Raw genomic sequence first — 16,505 nt, 5'->3', positions numbered from 1 at the left:
TGGAATGTACAGTATTCACTGAGATGCTTCTTAGTATTTTCTTGGCCAATAGTCCAATAAAAACCACCCCCAGAATTCTTCATATATGGTAGTGCAGAAATAAAACAAGTAAAAAAATTATAATTTCATAAAACCTGCTTTTTAGCTGGTCAAGAGGCCTAGATTCATAACATAGCTGTTTTCTTCCACCACCCATTCTAGGTTTCTCTCACTTTTTGCTTGCATCTAAACTGAATGGGATTGTGTACAAGGTGGGGTGGCCCAAACATTCATTCTGGTAAGTGGAAGTCCTTTTTGGACTAGGTATTCCCCCTAGCTCCTTCCATTAGAGGTTGCCGTGAATTAGACGTGTAACTTGACTAAAGGTCATTGCCTCTCTCAAAGTGAACCCTTCACAATTCTCTCTCCTTCCACAATCTAGTTAAATTCTTCCTCTTCTGTCTCCTGGGGCCTAAGGGTGGAGCTGTTAGCCCTGGTTAGAGAACTGTCCTTGTAATTCTTATACCATCCGCACATATTAGTACTTACAAGCTTTGTAAATGAGCTTAACCTTCCTTAAATGATCCCAAGTGCTGTTTACTTCATTTTAGGACTCTGACAAGCTTTAAATCTCTTGAATGGTTTCCTGTTTAAAATCTCCTTGGGTGTTAGCATAGCCACACCATCTTTTTCTTAGTTTTTGTACATCTTTTTACTTTAAGCTTTTCTGCATTTTTTTTACTTTATTTTTATTGTTTACACTATTACAGATGTCCCCATTTCCCCCTCTTTGCCCACCTCCCCCCCATCCTTGCCGCTCCCCCTTCCCTCTGACCATCACCACACTGTTGTCTGTATCTGTGAGTTATGCATGTATGTTCTTTGGCTAATCCTTTCCCATTCTTTCCTCCAGTCCCTTCCTCCTCCTCCCCTCTGACAGCTGTCAGTCTGTCCCATGTATCTGTACCTCTGTTTCTATTTTGTTTGTCAATTTATTTTGTTCATTAGATTCCACACATAAGTGAGATTGTGTGGTATTTGTCTTTCACCAACTGGCTTATTTCACTTATCATAATAGTCTCCAGTCCATCCATGCTGTCACAAAAGGTAAGAGTTCCTTCTTCTTTTACAGCCAAGTGGTAATTCCATTGTGTAAATGTACCACGGCTTTTTATCCCTTCATCAGGCTAAGATTTGTCTCTTGGAAAAAGACTAAAGATGTATCTTTATAAATCCAAGGTGACAGTTGTGTTGCAGCCGATCAAGGCCCGGCAGATCCATTCTTGCTTCTGGGAGATGGAAGAAAATGCACAGAGCCATACAAATGCTTGACATACCTTTATTCACAGGTGGGCGAGCCACGCATGCTGCAAGCTGTGTGTCTCATTAGTGAAAAGCTCCTACTTGTTTAAGCACTAGAGGGGAACAAAGCCAGAAAAATGCCAGAACATCACATAACATAACATACTCTGCACATGCGAGCCTACTTCATATTATGGGAACAGTTTATCAGACCCCGTCTCAAGCTATGAGAATGCTAGTTATCAGGCCCCTCCAAGGCTGTGGGAACACTGCTTCCCTCAGCTACTCAGACACCTGGATGAGGAAGCCAGACTGCCTCCACTTATCCTATAATCCACCCCTTCTTAGTCCCTCACCATACAAGCTATGTGAGGATGTCTTCCACAAGGTTCCCTTGGCAAGGAGGGCAGAGCCCTGCACCTATAACCCACAACAGCAGTACCAGCTATAGCAACAAGCAAGCAAAGCACAAGCGCTGCTGCCCAGGACAGCAAGAACCCACTGCCATTCAGAAGTCAGGGATGCCCACCATTCCTGCAAAGGATCACCTGTCAGCCTTCAATGGCACGGGTCTCAGAGGCTAATGCCCGCAAGGCTTGACCGACATTGTGGTGCACATCAGGAACGTATACACAGCATTCTGTCCCTACTAGGGCACATCCCCATCTTGGGATGCAGTCAGCATATCTAAAGCCATACGATTTTGCAAGGCTACTTTTCTTAACTGATACACTTCCTCATTTAACAAGCTTAAGGAATCATGTATTGCATTCAATGCATGAGCAGAGTGCAAAGCCAAAGCAGTTATCTCAGCCTCAGTGACTATAGGAGCTCGAGGAGAAAAAATAGCTAATGGGTAATACCACCAGGGAGCATGCTTTACCTGGTGTCACACTTTAAATGCTTCCCAATTTGTTGGCCGGACTACTAGAGTTTCTGAACTCGAGCAGGCAAATAGGGCCATCCCCAGGTACAACGTCCGGTCCAATTTCCAGGCAGGCAAGTCCACCCATGTGAGCCACAGACCCAGAGGGCTCCAGTAGGAACTGCAGCCCATGCATCATCCTGTGCCTCCCAGAAATGCGCTAGAGTCTAGGTCTGACACAGACCCGTCGGAGTCCAGCCCATCTGGGCTTGTCCTTTAGGGTCCTCAATGCAAAGCGGAGCTGGTCCAGCCAGCTCCACGGCCTCAGCTGTGAGCCACCCTGAGCTATCCCATACGGAGTAGCCACTTAATGGCCTGGGCTGGTCATACTGCTGCTTCGCCCCAGCACAGATGTTAGTCCAGGGAGCAGTCCACAAGGGATGTTCACTATTCCACTGGTGCTGTAACCAAGTTCAGTTTGAGACAGAAGCTGGAGAGATGAGCCATGGGAGGCCCGCTGATGTTCTCAGGGGAGTTCAGTGCAGATCCAGCATGCTGATTGGTCAGCCACTGAGGCATGGGTATGAACCCAGTCCACTAAGGTGTTACTTTGCACCCTAAGGGGAAAACGACAGAGCAGTTACAGGCACCAGTAAAGGCAAGTCACAACGCTCAGGCAATATACAAGCAAGCTTCTGGTCAGCTGATGATAAGTCAGTGGCTGGCAGAGGTGGTCTTCTGGGATGTGCATACCAGACCTTTTATGCCTCAACTAGGGGCTCAGCATCTATTTGCAATAACAGGGGAGAACTGATAAGGGGAATGGGCCAAAGGGAAATCACAAAGGTGCCACGAAGAAGCATTTCATGGTCTTCTGCCCTGGATATGTCACCTTTAAGACTGGGGGACATCACCTAGGGCACTATTTGTAAGTTTCTCTCCACCCCTTGGCCCCAACGGGCAATAAGAGTCACCCAGTGCATGTGGTGGGCTTGTATTTCCCAAGGCCATGTCCAAGTGGCTGTTTGCCCTTGCTCCAGGCCCTCTGGAGCAGGCAAAAGAATATTCCCGTTTTCCCATGCCTGGTGTCAGCAACACATCCCTAAACTGTACCTGCCGCTGAATTGGAGCTGCAGTCTGGTGGAGCAACGCTTCCGCTGGAGCTGGGCCCTGCTCTGACTCCTCTCATTTAGAGTCCGGAGGACAGTCCATAAGCATTTCGTCCAACCCCTCAGCGTAGGGGTGTCAGCTGCAGCTCACAGGCCCTGCTTTAAGAAACCATTGTACTATTCAATCACTCTAGCAGCTTGGGGAGGATATTTTCAGTCAATTTTCAAGTCTCAAGCCCACTGTTGTACCAAGGCCCCAGTAAAATGCCTGCCCTGATCACTTTCAATGATTAAAGGCCACCCATAAGAAGCACATAACCGCTCCAGTGCAGCAATTACTGCTTTCTGATCTGGGTGCCATGTGGGATAAGCAGCTAAAAGTCCTCTGGCTATGTTCTCACCTGTAATAGCATACTTACATTCCTTTGAACTAGGTAGGGGCCCAATTACATCCACCTGCCACTGGGTCAGCGGTACGTGTCCCCGAGCTACCTGTCCAGAAGTTCCCACAGGCCTCTGAGGATACTCTCGGGAGCAGACAACACATGTCTCACAAGCTTCTTGTGCCTCTGCTAATCTAACAGGTAACCCCCAAGTTTTGACAGTGAACCACATGGTCTTCGACCCAGCATGTAAGAGGTGACAATGTAGCCACTGGGCTACTTCCCTTCCTGAGGGACTGGCAGGTACTATTTCCAGCCACCGCACCTTGGCTAGAGTATCAGCCTCATCGTTCCCAGGGGAAGCAAGAGGTGCATGTCCAGTAACGTGATATACAGTGATTTGTTTCTGGCAGCCTAACTCCCATAAGTCTTACCACAAAGCCTGTACCCACAATGGTCTATGGGTAGCCATCCATTTATTTGTATGCCATGTAGAGATCCATAATGTTAGCCCCTGGTACACCGCCCGCCTATCTGTGCAAATAGTCAAGGGTGGGGTTTCACTGAGCGCCACCAGCCATATGGCTCGGAGTTCTGCCCACTGGCTGCTTTGTCCCAAGCCAGTGTCAAACCAGATTGTTTGGTTGAATTGCCATGGTGGTCCACACAGCAGGCTGCTGGACCCATCAGTGTACCATGCATCTATGGGAATAGGTGTCTACCCTTCCTGGAAAGGGCTAGCTTCCATCTCTTCTCTAGGGACAGGAACAGTAGATAGACCATCTACATAAATAACTGGACCTAACACTTCCTATAGCTCAGCCTGCAAGGGGCTAGTGGCCAGAGCACTCCTTTGTTGCAGATAAGCCCCCACACTTAGCTAATGTTGGCGTCTGAGCCATCCCACTGTGACGCTTGGCCATCCAGTCCCAGACCCACCCTGCAATGGGACACATGGTCCAAACTGTCACAGGGGCAGCTCCTGTTATGGCTTCCATGGCCAACAGGGCAGCATGTAATGCAGACAACTGTTTTTCAATAAAGGAGCACCATACCTCTGCTCCCTTCCAAAATTGGGACCAGAAACCCAAGGGTTGACGTAGCCATTCCTATAGCTGCCACAGACACCATCCAAAGCCTTCCTGTGTCACATGCATGTCTAGTTCACAGGGTCTAGCAGGATCCAAAGCATGCAAGGCCTGTGCACGCTTAATGATGAGCTTTGCTCCTTGGAACACTTGATCTGAGGTTGGGGTCCAATCCCAGTTCACCCCCTTTTCCACCAAGGAATACAAGGGATGAACAACCTGGGCTAGATGGGGCACAAATGGTCTCCAGTACCCCAACAGGCCCCAAAATGTCTGGAGCTGTCAGTGGGAAGGGTCTGGTATGCCTGAATCTGACCTATCACCTTATTGGGGATCACTTTTGTCTTACCCGACCAGACAACCCCCAAGAATCTGACAGACAGTCCAGGCCCTTGCAGCTTGGTTTCGTTGACAGCATTTGAGTCACTGCTTTCTCTAATTCTGCAAGAGAATCCCTGGTTAGCAAGATGCCATCAATGTAATGGAACAGGCGTACCTCTGTAGGCCATGGCCACTTAGCCAGACCCTCTGTCACAAGCCTGTGACAGATAGTTGGGCTGTGCAAATAACCTTGAGGGAGCACTGTAAAAGTCCACTGTTGGCCTTCCCATGTGAAGGTAAACTGATCCTGGCTCTCCAGAGCAAAGTCAATGGAGGAAAAGGCATTTGCTAAGTCAGCTACAAAGTGGTAAGTTCCCAGCTCATTAGTTAACCAGTTGGTCAAGTCCATCACAGAAGGGACCACTGCATGTATTGGAGGAATGACCTTACTGAGCTCCCAGTAATCTACCATCATTGTCCATATACCATCTGGCTTTTTTACTGGCCACAAAGGGGAGTTAAAAGGACTGTGGGAGGCCCTAATTATTCCCACCTTCTCCAGCACCCCTACAGTTGCTGTGATTCCCTCATGTCCTCCAGGCAACCGATATTATTTCACTGCTGTTACCCATCACAGGGATGGCAATTGCACGGGAGGATGATTAGCATGTCCCCACAAAATGGCTTTTACCACTCATGCCCACAGGTAATGAGCTCCTATGGCATCTGTGGCTACACAATCTCCTGCGGTCGTGTGTAGCCACAGACCCTGCACTATGACAAAACCCAGGATACACTCAGGAATGGGAGGGACATACGCAGTGTATTCACAACAGGGGGCAAATGCCCAACACCCAGAGAGAGCTGCACAGCCTTCACCCTTATACTTTGTCCCCATAACCATCAATAGAGACCTCCGGCACTGGAAACTTCTCAGGGTTTCCATGTAAAAGGGTACATTCAGCTCCTGTATACACAAGAGCTAACACTCACTGCACATTTGCAGGGGACCAATGAATGAATAATTCAGCATGCAACCTGTGGTCCCACCCATCCCCTGAAAATGGGTCCCTCAGCCTTGATCCTAGCCAAAGGTCCAAAGGATATCTCCTCCCTCATCTCGGGAGCTTGACACAGCCAGATGATCTTCTAGCCAGCCTGAACAGACTTCCCAGGGCTCTCAGGGTGCACCCCAGCTTTCCCTGCCAGCTTCTTCTTCTGGGGCTGCAGGAAATGTTGGTCAGCTCGCAGCTGCTTCCAGAGCTCTAGCAGGTATGCATTCAGCTTCCAGTCAATCTTAGTGAGAGCGACTCCAGCCCCTAAAAGCTCTGATCACATCTATGGTCTAGTTACCCGAAAGAGGCCTCTGCTCGAGGGGGAAACAGAGAGACTCTGAGGAACTGTGCGAACAGCTTTCTGCCTCTACCAGACTAGCCACCATTGTCATGACATCATTTATGTGATGGCCAACAAATGGCGTGAGAATCGCCATCAGTGAGCCAAAAGAGGAGGGGGGAAGCATGCCTGAGCACCATATCTCTCTCATTCCGGCTATAAAACATTCATCATCAGGGCCCGGTGTGTTGGGACTGAACATGGCCTGGCGCATGCCCAACTCCCGCAAGACTTGCACTAAGTCTGTAAAGGCCTGCCACTTGCTCACTGTATCTGACACGTCACCCGCATTCGCCCAGGCAGTACGGATGGCTGCCATTACCCAAAAGAGTGTGAGCCCTGCCCCGCACCGTGCCGCCAACTACTCTGCTGCTGCTGGCACTGGGAGGGGTATGTCGTGATGGACGCTAACTTTTCCATCTCAGCATCAGAACACGCGATGCTATCCACCCCTAGGGCCCATAAGCACAAGGGCCACGCAGCCAAGGGCGCCCCAGGTCGCTGGCGAAACTGATTTGCGAGATCGACCAGCTCAGCTTGTGTATGTAGTCTGTAAGTGGTACGTTCCACCATTTGCACACGCCCCACCTGGATCCCCCCAGGTGCGGTAGACTGCTGGGATTCCATCTTTTGTATCACTATGGGGTGGGCCTTCTGGGAACGCGCATCAACACCATCTTCCTCTGATTCTGACTTGTCCGCTGCACCAGGAGACAGGAATCTGTGTCTCTGTTCCTCCTGCTCTCAGATCCTCTTCCAGAGCGCCAACTCTGGCTTCCAGGGCTGCTTCTTGTCCTTGGAGCTCCTGTAGTTTCACTGTGTTGTGGAGCGCGGTCGCTGTCTCAGCTCGAGAAGCTGAAAGAAACACCCAGCCCACGCCCCCACAGCTGCACTGGGCGCTGGGCCGCTCCAGGGTTTCCCCATCCTCCCGTAGGGCTTTCTCCGTGGTGTCAGGTGTGGCCCTGACTGACAGTGGGCCACTCCCTCGGGGGGGGGGCCCACAAGGCCAGGAGGCTTGCCACTGGTTGCCACGGCCCCCTGAGATCAGCCCATCTGTGGAGACTTCCCTCCGAAGATCCCATGGGTTCCTCCATTTCCGTTCTGTGGGTATCCTGCCAACTACTCCCACTGTTGCCGCTGAGCAACGCCGGGCAGATCCACTCTCCTCCTGGGAGACGGAAGAAAATGCATGGAGCCGTGCAGATGCTTGACATCTTTATTCACAGGTGGGCGAGCCACACACGCTGCAAGAGCTGTGTGTCTCACTAATGAGAAGCTCCGACTTGTTTAAGTACTAGAGGGGAACAAAACCAGAAAAGTGCCAGAACATTACATAGCATATCATAATTCTGCGCATGCAAGCCCACTTCATGTTATGGGAACAGTTTATCGGACCCAGTCTCAAGGCTATGAGAACGCTACTTATCAGGCCCTTCCAAGGCTATGGGAACACTGCTTCCCTTAGCTGCCCAGACACCTGGGTGAGGAAGCCAGACCGCCTCCACTTACCTTTACAACAGTCTTTGTCTTTTAATTGGGAAAATCAATTTATGTTTAATATAATTACTGACATATAGGGAGTTAAAGTTGACATTGTGTTTTTGTCCTACCTGTTTTCACCCTTTTTTCTCTATTTGGGATTCTACATGTTTATTATTATTATTATTCCTTCTTTTTTCTTTTAATTAACCTCTTCATTATATGTTCTGTTACTATTCTATTAATCACTCAGGAAATTAGAACATGCATCCTTGACTTCTAAAAGCCCTGTATACATTAATACTTTATCCACTTAATGGACAATGTAAACACCTAGTACCACTTTAACTTTATTGATCCTCTCTTGTCAATTTATATTGTTGTTATGGCTTAAATGTACGTTTTTAACACCATAGTATATTAGCATTATTTTGTAAAGTTAACATTCATTGAGATTTACCCATATAATTTCTCTTTTTTGTTGCTCTTCATCCCTTCCAGAATCTGAGAGCTTCCATTTCTCACTGCTCAAAAGCCACTCTTTTATAAGACAGAAATGTTGGTTACAAAGTCTCAGTTTCTGTGTTTGAAAACATCTTTACTTTGCCTTAATTTTTGAATGTTACATTATTTGAATATAAATTCTAAGTTGGCATTATTTTCTTTTAGTGCTCTTACTGTCATTCATTTGATAAAGTAATTTATTTTTATTCTAGGTGGTTAAAAATTTCCTCTTCGGCTTTCAGTAGTTTTACTGTGATGTGCTTAGGCGTGATTTTCTTTGCCTTTCTCTTGCTCATGGTTTACAGTGCATCTTGAATCTGAGGCATTAATGCCTTTGCCTTATTTACATATTTCTTCAAGCATCACTTTGTTACATTCACTAACTCCTCTCCTTCTGGCTATTAATTGTAGATTTTTTTTACCCTATGCCCTATGTCACCTCTGCTTTTTCCCATTTTTTCTTTCAATTACTGTTGACATTCAGTATTACATTAGTTTCAGGTGTAGACATTTATATGATTTACAAAGTGATTCTTGATAAATCTAGTACCCAGCTGACACCATATATAGCTTTTACAATATTATTGACCACACTCCCTTTGCTGTGCTCTACATGCCCACAACTATTGTGTAACTGCCAACTTGTTCTTCTTAATCCCTTCACCTTTTCCCACGGAACCCCAACCCCTCTTCCATCTGGCAACCATCAGTTTGTGTTCTGTTTCAATGATTCTATTTCTGTTTTGTTTGTTTGTTTTTCAGATTCCACAGATAGCTGAAATCATGTATTTGTCTTTCTCTGTCTGGCTTAATTTCATTTAACATAATAACCTCTAGGTCTACCCACCTTGTTGCAAATGGTATGATTTCACCTTTTTTATGGCCAAGTAACATTCCATTGAATATATGCATCATGTCTTCTTTATCTAGTTGTCTATTGATGGACACTTAGGTTGCTTCCATATATTGGCTATTGTAAATAATGCTGCAGTGAACATAAGAATGCATATGTCTTTTTGAATTAGAGCTTTTGATTTTTTCAGATAAATATCCAGAATAGAATTTCTGGAACTTAAGGTAGTTCTATTTTTAATTTTTTAAGGAACAACCATACTTTTTTCCAATCCACAATCACACCAGTCACACCAGTACTGTACAAGGGTTCCCTTTTCTCCACATCTTTGCCAACACTTATTGTTTGTTTGTTTATTGATGCTAGCAGACATGAAGTGTGATGTCTCTTTGTGGTTTAAATTTGTATTTCTCTGATGACTAGTGTCGTTGAGCATCTTTTCATATGTCTATTGGCCATCTGTATGTCCTTTGGGAGAAATGTCTATTCAGGTCCTTTGCCCATTTGGGGGACTGTTTGCTTTTTTTGGTGTTAAGTTTTATAAGTTTTTAAATACATTTTGGATAGTAACCCTTATCAGATATATTATTGGTGACTATGTTCTCTCATTGGGTGGGTTATCTTTTCATTTTGTTGATGGTTTCTTTTGCTGTGTAAAAACTTTTTAGTTTGATGTAGTCCCATTTATTTTTTCTTTTGTTTCTTTTGCCTGAGAAGCTATACCATATATATATGGTATATGGTATCTACATAGGCAGTAGGTTCTTTGACCTTGCTATATATATATATATATCTATATGTAGACTTATAGAAGTTTTTTGGGTTTGGGTCTCATACTTAAGTCTTCAATTCATTTTGAGTTTTTTCTTGTATATGGTGTAAAAATGGTCTAGTTTTGTTTTGGTGGGGGTTGCACAAAGTTGTCTAGTTTTTGAAACATCATTTATTGAAGAGACTGTCCTTACCCCATTATATAATATTGTCTCCTTTGTCATAGATGAACTGACCATATAGATGTGGGCTTATTTCTAGACTCTCTAATTCTTTTCCATTGATCTATGTGTCTGTTTTTATGCCAGTACCATGCTGTTCTGATTACGATAGACTTGTAGTATAATTTGATATCAGGTAGTGTGATACCTCCAACTTTTGTTGTTCTTTCTCAAGATTGCTGTTGAGTATTTAGGGTGTTTTTTGGTTCCACATAAATTTTAAGATTATATGTTCTAGTTATGTGAAAAAATGTCCTTGATATTTTCATAGGGATTATGTTGAATCTATAGATTGCTTTGGGTATTATGGACGTTTTAATGATGTTAATTCTTCCTATCCATGAGCACAGTATATGCTTCCATTTAGTGTAAGGCTAAATTGTTTATTTGAGATTTGTCTCATTTGTTGAAGTACACCTATATTGCTAGGAATCTCCTTCTCACAAGTGCTTTGGCTATGTCCCATAGATTTTGGTCTGTTTTCATTTTCATTTTTCTCAATGTATCTTTTGATTTATTCCCTGATATCATTGTTAACCTATTCATTGTTTAATAGGATATTATTTAGTCTCCAAGTGTTTGTGTCTTTTTCAGTTTTCTTTTTGTACTTGATTTCTCATTTCATACCATTGTCATTGGAGAGCATGCTTTGCCTGATTTCAGTCTTTTTAAATTTATTAAAAGAGACTTCTTTGGTGGCCAAACATGTGGTCTATCCTGGAAAATGTTTCTTGTGCACTTAAAAGGAACGTATATTCTGCTGCTTTGGGTTAACATGCTCTAAAACTATTAAATCCATCTGATTTAAGGTATCATTTAAGGCCACTGTTTCCTCGTTGATTTTCTTTCTGAATGATCTATCCATTGATGTCAATCAGATGGCAAGGTCCTCTACAATTACAGTTGATCCCTCCCTTTATGTCCATCAAGATTTGCTTTATATAGTATTTAGGTGTTCCTATGTTGGGTGCATAAATGTTTGCAAGTGTTATATCCTCTTGTTCTATTTGAACCCTTTATCATTATGAAATGTCCATCTTTGTCTCTTGTTACAGCCTTTGTTTTAAAGTCTATTTTGTCTGATACAAATGTTGCTACCTCAGCTATTTTTCATTCCATTTGCACAAAATATCTTTTTCTATCTCTTTATTTTCAATCTGAAGTTGGTATCTTGTAGGCAACATAAATATGGGTCTTGTTTTCTTATCCATTCACTACCCTATGTCTTTTCATTGGAGTATTTAATTCATTTACATTTAGAGTGATTATTGATAGGAATGTAGTTATTGACATTTTATTTCACATATTTATGATTTTTACCCCTTCTTCTTAAAGAAGTCCCTTTAACATTTCTTGCAATACTGCTTTGGTGATGATGAACTCCTTCAGTTTTTTCTTGTCTGATAAGCTGTTTTTCTGTCCTTTAGGGTAGTTTAGTCTTGGTTGTAAATCTTGCTTCTCATCCCTTTGAATTTTCTGCACCATTCCCTTCTGTTCTGCAAAGTTTCTATTTAGAAAACAGATGACAATCAATGGGAGTTCCCTTGCATGTATTTAACTGCTTTTCTCTTGCTACTTTTAAGATTCTCTCTGTCTTTAACCTTTGGCATTTTAATTATGGTGAGTCCTGGTGTGAGCCTCTTTGGGTTGGTCTTTTTTGGGACTCTCTGTGCTTCCTGAACTTGTATGTGTATTTCTTTCACCAGGGTAGAGAATTTTTCAGCAATTGTTTCTTCAAATAGTTTTCAACTTCTTCCTCGCTGTCCTCCTTTTGGTACCTCTATGATGCAAATATCATTACCCTTGATATTGTCCCAGAGGTACTATAAACTCCCCTAATTAAGGTATTTTTCTTTTTGCTCCAATCAGGTGTTTTCTGTTACTATTTCTTCCAAACCATTGATTTGCTCTTTTGCATCATCGAATCTGCTATTGATCTTTCTCATGTAATTTTAATTTCAGTCTTTTGTATTCCTCATTTCTGACCAGTCCTTTTTTATGATTCCTTTTTATAGTTACTATCTTCCAAACCACTGATTTGATCACCTGCATAGCCTAATCTGCTGTTGATTCCTTCTCATGTAGTTTTCATTTTAGTCTTTTATATTCTTCATTTCTGACTGGTTCTTTTTTATTTATATTTTATTGATTATGCTATTACAGTTGTCCCAACTTTCCTCCTTTGAACCCCTCCACCCAGCATTCCTACTCCCTGTGGCACCCCCACACCATTGTTCATGTCCATGGGTCATGCATGTAAGTTCTTTGGCTACACCAATTCCTATAATATACATCCCCAGGGCTATTCTGTAACTACCTATTTATACTTCTTAATCCCCTCACCTCTTCACCCATTCTCCCACACCACCCTCCTCTCTGGCACCATCAAAACACTCTCCGTATAAATGATTCTGTCTCTGTTCTTTTTGTTTACTTAGTTCGTTTTTTTAGACTCAGTTGTTGATAGATATGTATTTATTGCCATTTTACTGTTCATAGATTTGATTTTCTTCTTTTTCTTAAATAAGTCCCTTTAACATTTCATATAATAATGGCTTGGTGATGATGAACTCCTTAAGTTTTTTCTTTGCTGGGAAGCTCTTTATCTGCCCTTCAATTCTAACTGATAGCTTTCCTGGATAGAACAATCTTGGCTGTAGGTCCCTGCTTTTCATGACTTTGAATATTTCTTGCCAGCCTCTTCTAGCCTACAAAGTTTCTTTTGAGAAATCAGCTGACAGTCTTATGGGAACTGCCCTGCAGGTAACTAACTTCTTTTCTCTTTCTGCTTTTAAGATGTTCTCTTTATCTTTAACCTCCGACATTTTAATTATTATGTATCTTGGAGTGGGTCTCTTTGCATCCATCTTGTTTGGGACTCTCTGTGCTTCCTCAACTTTCAAGCTGCTACCCTGGTGCTGGAGCTCAAAGGCAGTTAGTCTGAGTATTTTCATGTGTGGATTCTTTAAGAGGAATTGCTTGGGACTCTAAAAGTTTCTTCCACCAACTCAGTCCCCACTGGTTTTTGCAGCCAGAAGTTGTGGGGACTTATCTTTATGGCACTGGTACCCTGAGCTGGGGGGCCTGGGATTACTCATTCCCGAGATATCCCTCCCATATTTTATCCACCACATGTGGATGTGGGACCAGCCCATTTCGTGTCTCTACCCCTCCTACCAGTCTGGATATATGTGGTTTCTTTAGTTCCATTGTTGTCAGACTTCTATTCTACTCAATTTCTGCCAGTTCTGAGTGATGGTTGTTCTATAGTTTAGTTGTAGCTTTAATGTGGTTGTGCGAAGAGGCAAGCCGTGTTTACCTATGCCACCGTCTAGACCTGAAGTCTGACTGGTTCTTTTTTATGATTTTTTTAATGTTTACTCTCTTCCAAACCATTGATTTGATCCTTTCCATCACCTAATCTGCTGTTGGTTCCTTCTCATGTATTTTTCATTATATTTTTGTATTTTTCATTTGACTGGTTCTTTTTATGGTCCTTTTTTATATTTACTGTTTTTTGACATCCTCACTGAGTTGATCTAATCTTCCCCTAAGTTCTTTGAGTATCCTTATAACCAGTGTTTTGAGTTCAGTATCCAGTGGATTGTTTGCTTCCACTTTGTTTAGTTAATTTACTGGAGATTTCTCCTGTTCTTTTATTTGGGACATGTTTCCTTGTCTCCTCATTTTGGCAACCTCTTTGTTTGTTTCTCTGTCTTAGGTAGAGCTGCTACACCTCTCAGTCTTGGCAAGGTGGCCTTATTTAGGTTTCCTGTGGGCCAAGTGGCTCAGTCTCCCTGATCACGAGCTGGGTACTTCAGTTGTGTCCATTTTATGGGTTTTGTGTGATCTCCTATTGTAGTTGAGTCTTGATTGCTGTCATCTTATTAGAGGGTTGGGCTGACCCTCAGGCTGACTGGCTGTGAAGGTTTGCCACAACCACAGCATACAAGATGCTCTGTGGGGCTGACCCCATTGGTGGGCTTTGCCCCAGCAGCACTTTGGTGGCTGCCAAGACCACTTTGTGAGTATACTGTTTGTGGAGCTAATTGGGTGGTGCTCTCTTTACATCTGAAGCTGGCCACTGGGTGCATTGGTTCTGGGGCCTCTTGTGAGGGGCTCCAGTGCAGGTGCAGGTCAGCTGCTGCCTGTTTCCTGCCTGAGTCCACCTGGTAGGAGCTACAAAGTGATCTGATCTTGGTAGCTGCCTGTGCTGGGCCCTGAGGCATATGGGAGAGGCCACACTAAGAAACAAGGCTGGCTTCCACCAGTAAGGGGCCTGGGACCACTCAAAAAGAGCACAGGGCACACCAAGGCCAGTCATCACCTGCCTGGGGCCTGCAGACCTTTGAGGGTTATTATGAAAGTCTGCAGTATTGGCCAAGGCCCACTGCCTGTTAGGTAGAGCTGCTGAAAGAACCTCTAGAGGTACATGAGTTGGGTGGGATAGTGACTCAGGGAGTCACCATGGTGGGTCTATCAATGTTTTCACCAGGTTAATGCAGACCTGGACTGGCACCTGCAGGCCTTGGGGGATGGGGTGGTTCTGGCTCAACACAAGAATAGTGGTGCTGTCCCTCTAGCCCTTACCCTGAAGCCACACAATTCAGTTTTTCCCTTATGTCTCTGGTTCCTTTCAAGCTGCAGTTCCTTCACTGGAGTTTAGGGTGAATGCTTAAGAGTGAGCTCTGAGTCTTTAAGAGGATGCCTGGAATTCCAGCAGCCCTCAGTCTCACCTGGATGGAATCTCCACTGATTTTCACAATCAGATGATGCGGGGATTCCTCTTGCCAGCACTGGTGCTCTGCGCTGTGGGCCTGGGCCCCTCACTACTCAGGGGGGTTGTCTGCAACCAAGGTAGTCTTGCAGTTCTCAACCGCTGCACCTGGGTATAGGACCAGCCCATTTTATTTCTTCTCTCCTCCTACCAGTCTTGATGTGGCTTCTTCTTTACATCCTTAATTTTTGGAGCTCTGTTCAGCTAGTTTTCAGATGGTTCTCCTGATTGTTCTACAATTTAGTTGTAATTTTGATGTAATCATAGGAGGAAGCAAGCACAGCATTTACCTACTTTGCCACCTTGACCTAAAGCTCTCACTTTTTTAAAAAACATTTTTTCATCTTTTTGTGTTTCTGTAAATCGGCATAATTTCTTCTGAACTTCTTCCAATATCCTAATTTTGTCTTCAGCTCTGTATAATTGTCTATTATATCTGTTCATTGGGTTTTTAACTTATGTCTTTCATTTATAGAATTTCCATTTGGTTCTTTGTATTTCCATACTTCACATTCTTACTCCTATATTTTATGTTCCTGATCATATTAATCATTGTATTTTAACAAACTACAGAAATGATCCCTGAAAGTATAGTCTTTAATCATTGTATTTTAAAATATTCATTTCATAATCCTTGAAGGTTCTGTTTCTATGGTCTGTTGCTTCTGTTTCTGCGTCATATCTTTTCATATATTTGCTTATTTTTCACGTGTGTTGCGTATTGTTTATAAAACATTGTAGAGGTATTTTGAGGTTCTGAATAGCATTGCTTTTTCCTTCAGAGGATTTTTTTTTCCTTCTATTATGCAGCTAAACTACAATGTAGTTAAGGCCTGAGGTGATTCAGTCCCTTCCAGTTCTTACCTATTTTCAGTTCACTCTGTCTTTTAGGGTACAGCCCTGTAGGATCTTGACTGAATGACTAAGGTATTTATTTCTTCCTTGCTGAACCCTACACTCCAGTTTGTCTCCCTTCCCACCCACACATAGGCCTGTTGGCTTGTAGATAGCTGTGTTCACCCTCTCAGTTACTTTTGAAAGAGCTGAATACCTTCAACAGAAAGGGAGAACAAAATGCAAGCATCTTTCCAAACCACCTCTCTCTCTTCTAACTTGGCCCTACAATCCTCACCAATTTGGTAGTTTTCCAATGCCTTTTAACAGATGTTTTTAGCTTTGGCACAGCTTTTCTACTTTTTCTCAGCGAAGTATGATCAAAACCACCTCGTTCTTCATTACCAGAAGTGGAACTGCCCAGGACTCATTTTCAATGTCAGAAATTGTACTGGATGCTCCCTGACCCCTTTCCATCAAAACACAGAAGGTAGTAGTTGTACATATGTTTAGTGTAGATAAACTATAAATAAATATATAATAAACAATGCATTCGTGTATGCTATATATACATTATTTACATATAATATATAATAAATGTCCAGGTCCCCTGCAGTAACTTTT

At 43.4% G+C, this 16,505-nt stretch overlaps 1 long non-coding RNA gene and 1 pseudogene across 1 annotated transcript in view; one reads left to right on the top strand and one right to left on the bottom strand.

Moving 5' to 3' along the window:
- Positions 1-205: 205 nt before the first annotated feature.
- LOC128780664 (uncharacterized) overlaps positions 206-16,505 on the top strand; it is a 29,652-nt gene continuing 13,352 nt past the window's right edge. The window contains exons 1-3 of the long non-coding RNA XR_008426653.1: positions 206-277; positions 1,219-1,328; positions 3,690-3,839. This is a non-coding gene — a long non-coding RNA (uncharacterized lncRNA). The remainder of the gene's footprint in view (positions 278-1,218; positions 1,329-3,689; positions 3,840-16,505) is intronic.
- LOC112317893 (small nucleolar RNA U3) lies at positions 15,573-15,645 on the bottom strand (annotated as a pseudogene).

Source organism: Desmodus rotundus, chromosome 4 (assembly GCF_022682495.2).
Source record: "Desmodus rotundus isolate HL8 chromosome 4, HLdesRot8A.1, whole genome shotgun sequence".
Taxonomy (NCBI): domain Eukaryota; kingdom Metazoa; phylum Chordata; class Mammalia; order Chiroptera; family Phyllostomidae; genus Desmodus; species Desmodus rotundus.
The sequence above is the reverse complement of the archived record's forward strand: the minus strand, read 5'-3'. Positions and strand labels throughout refer to the sequence as shown.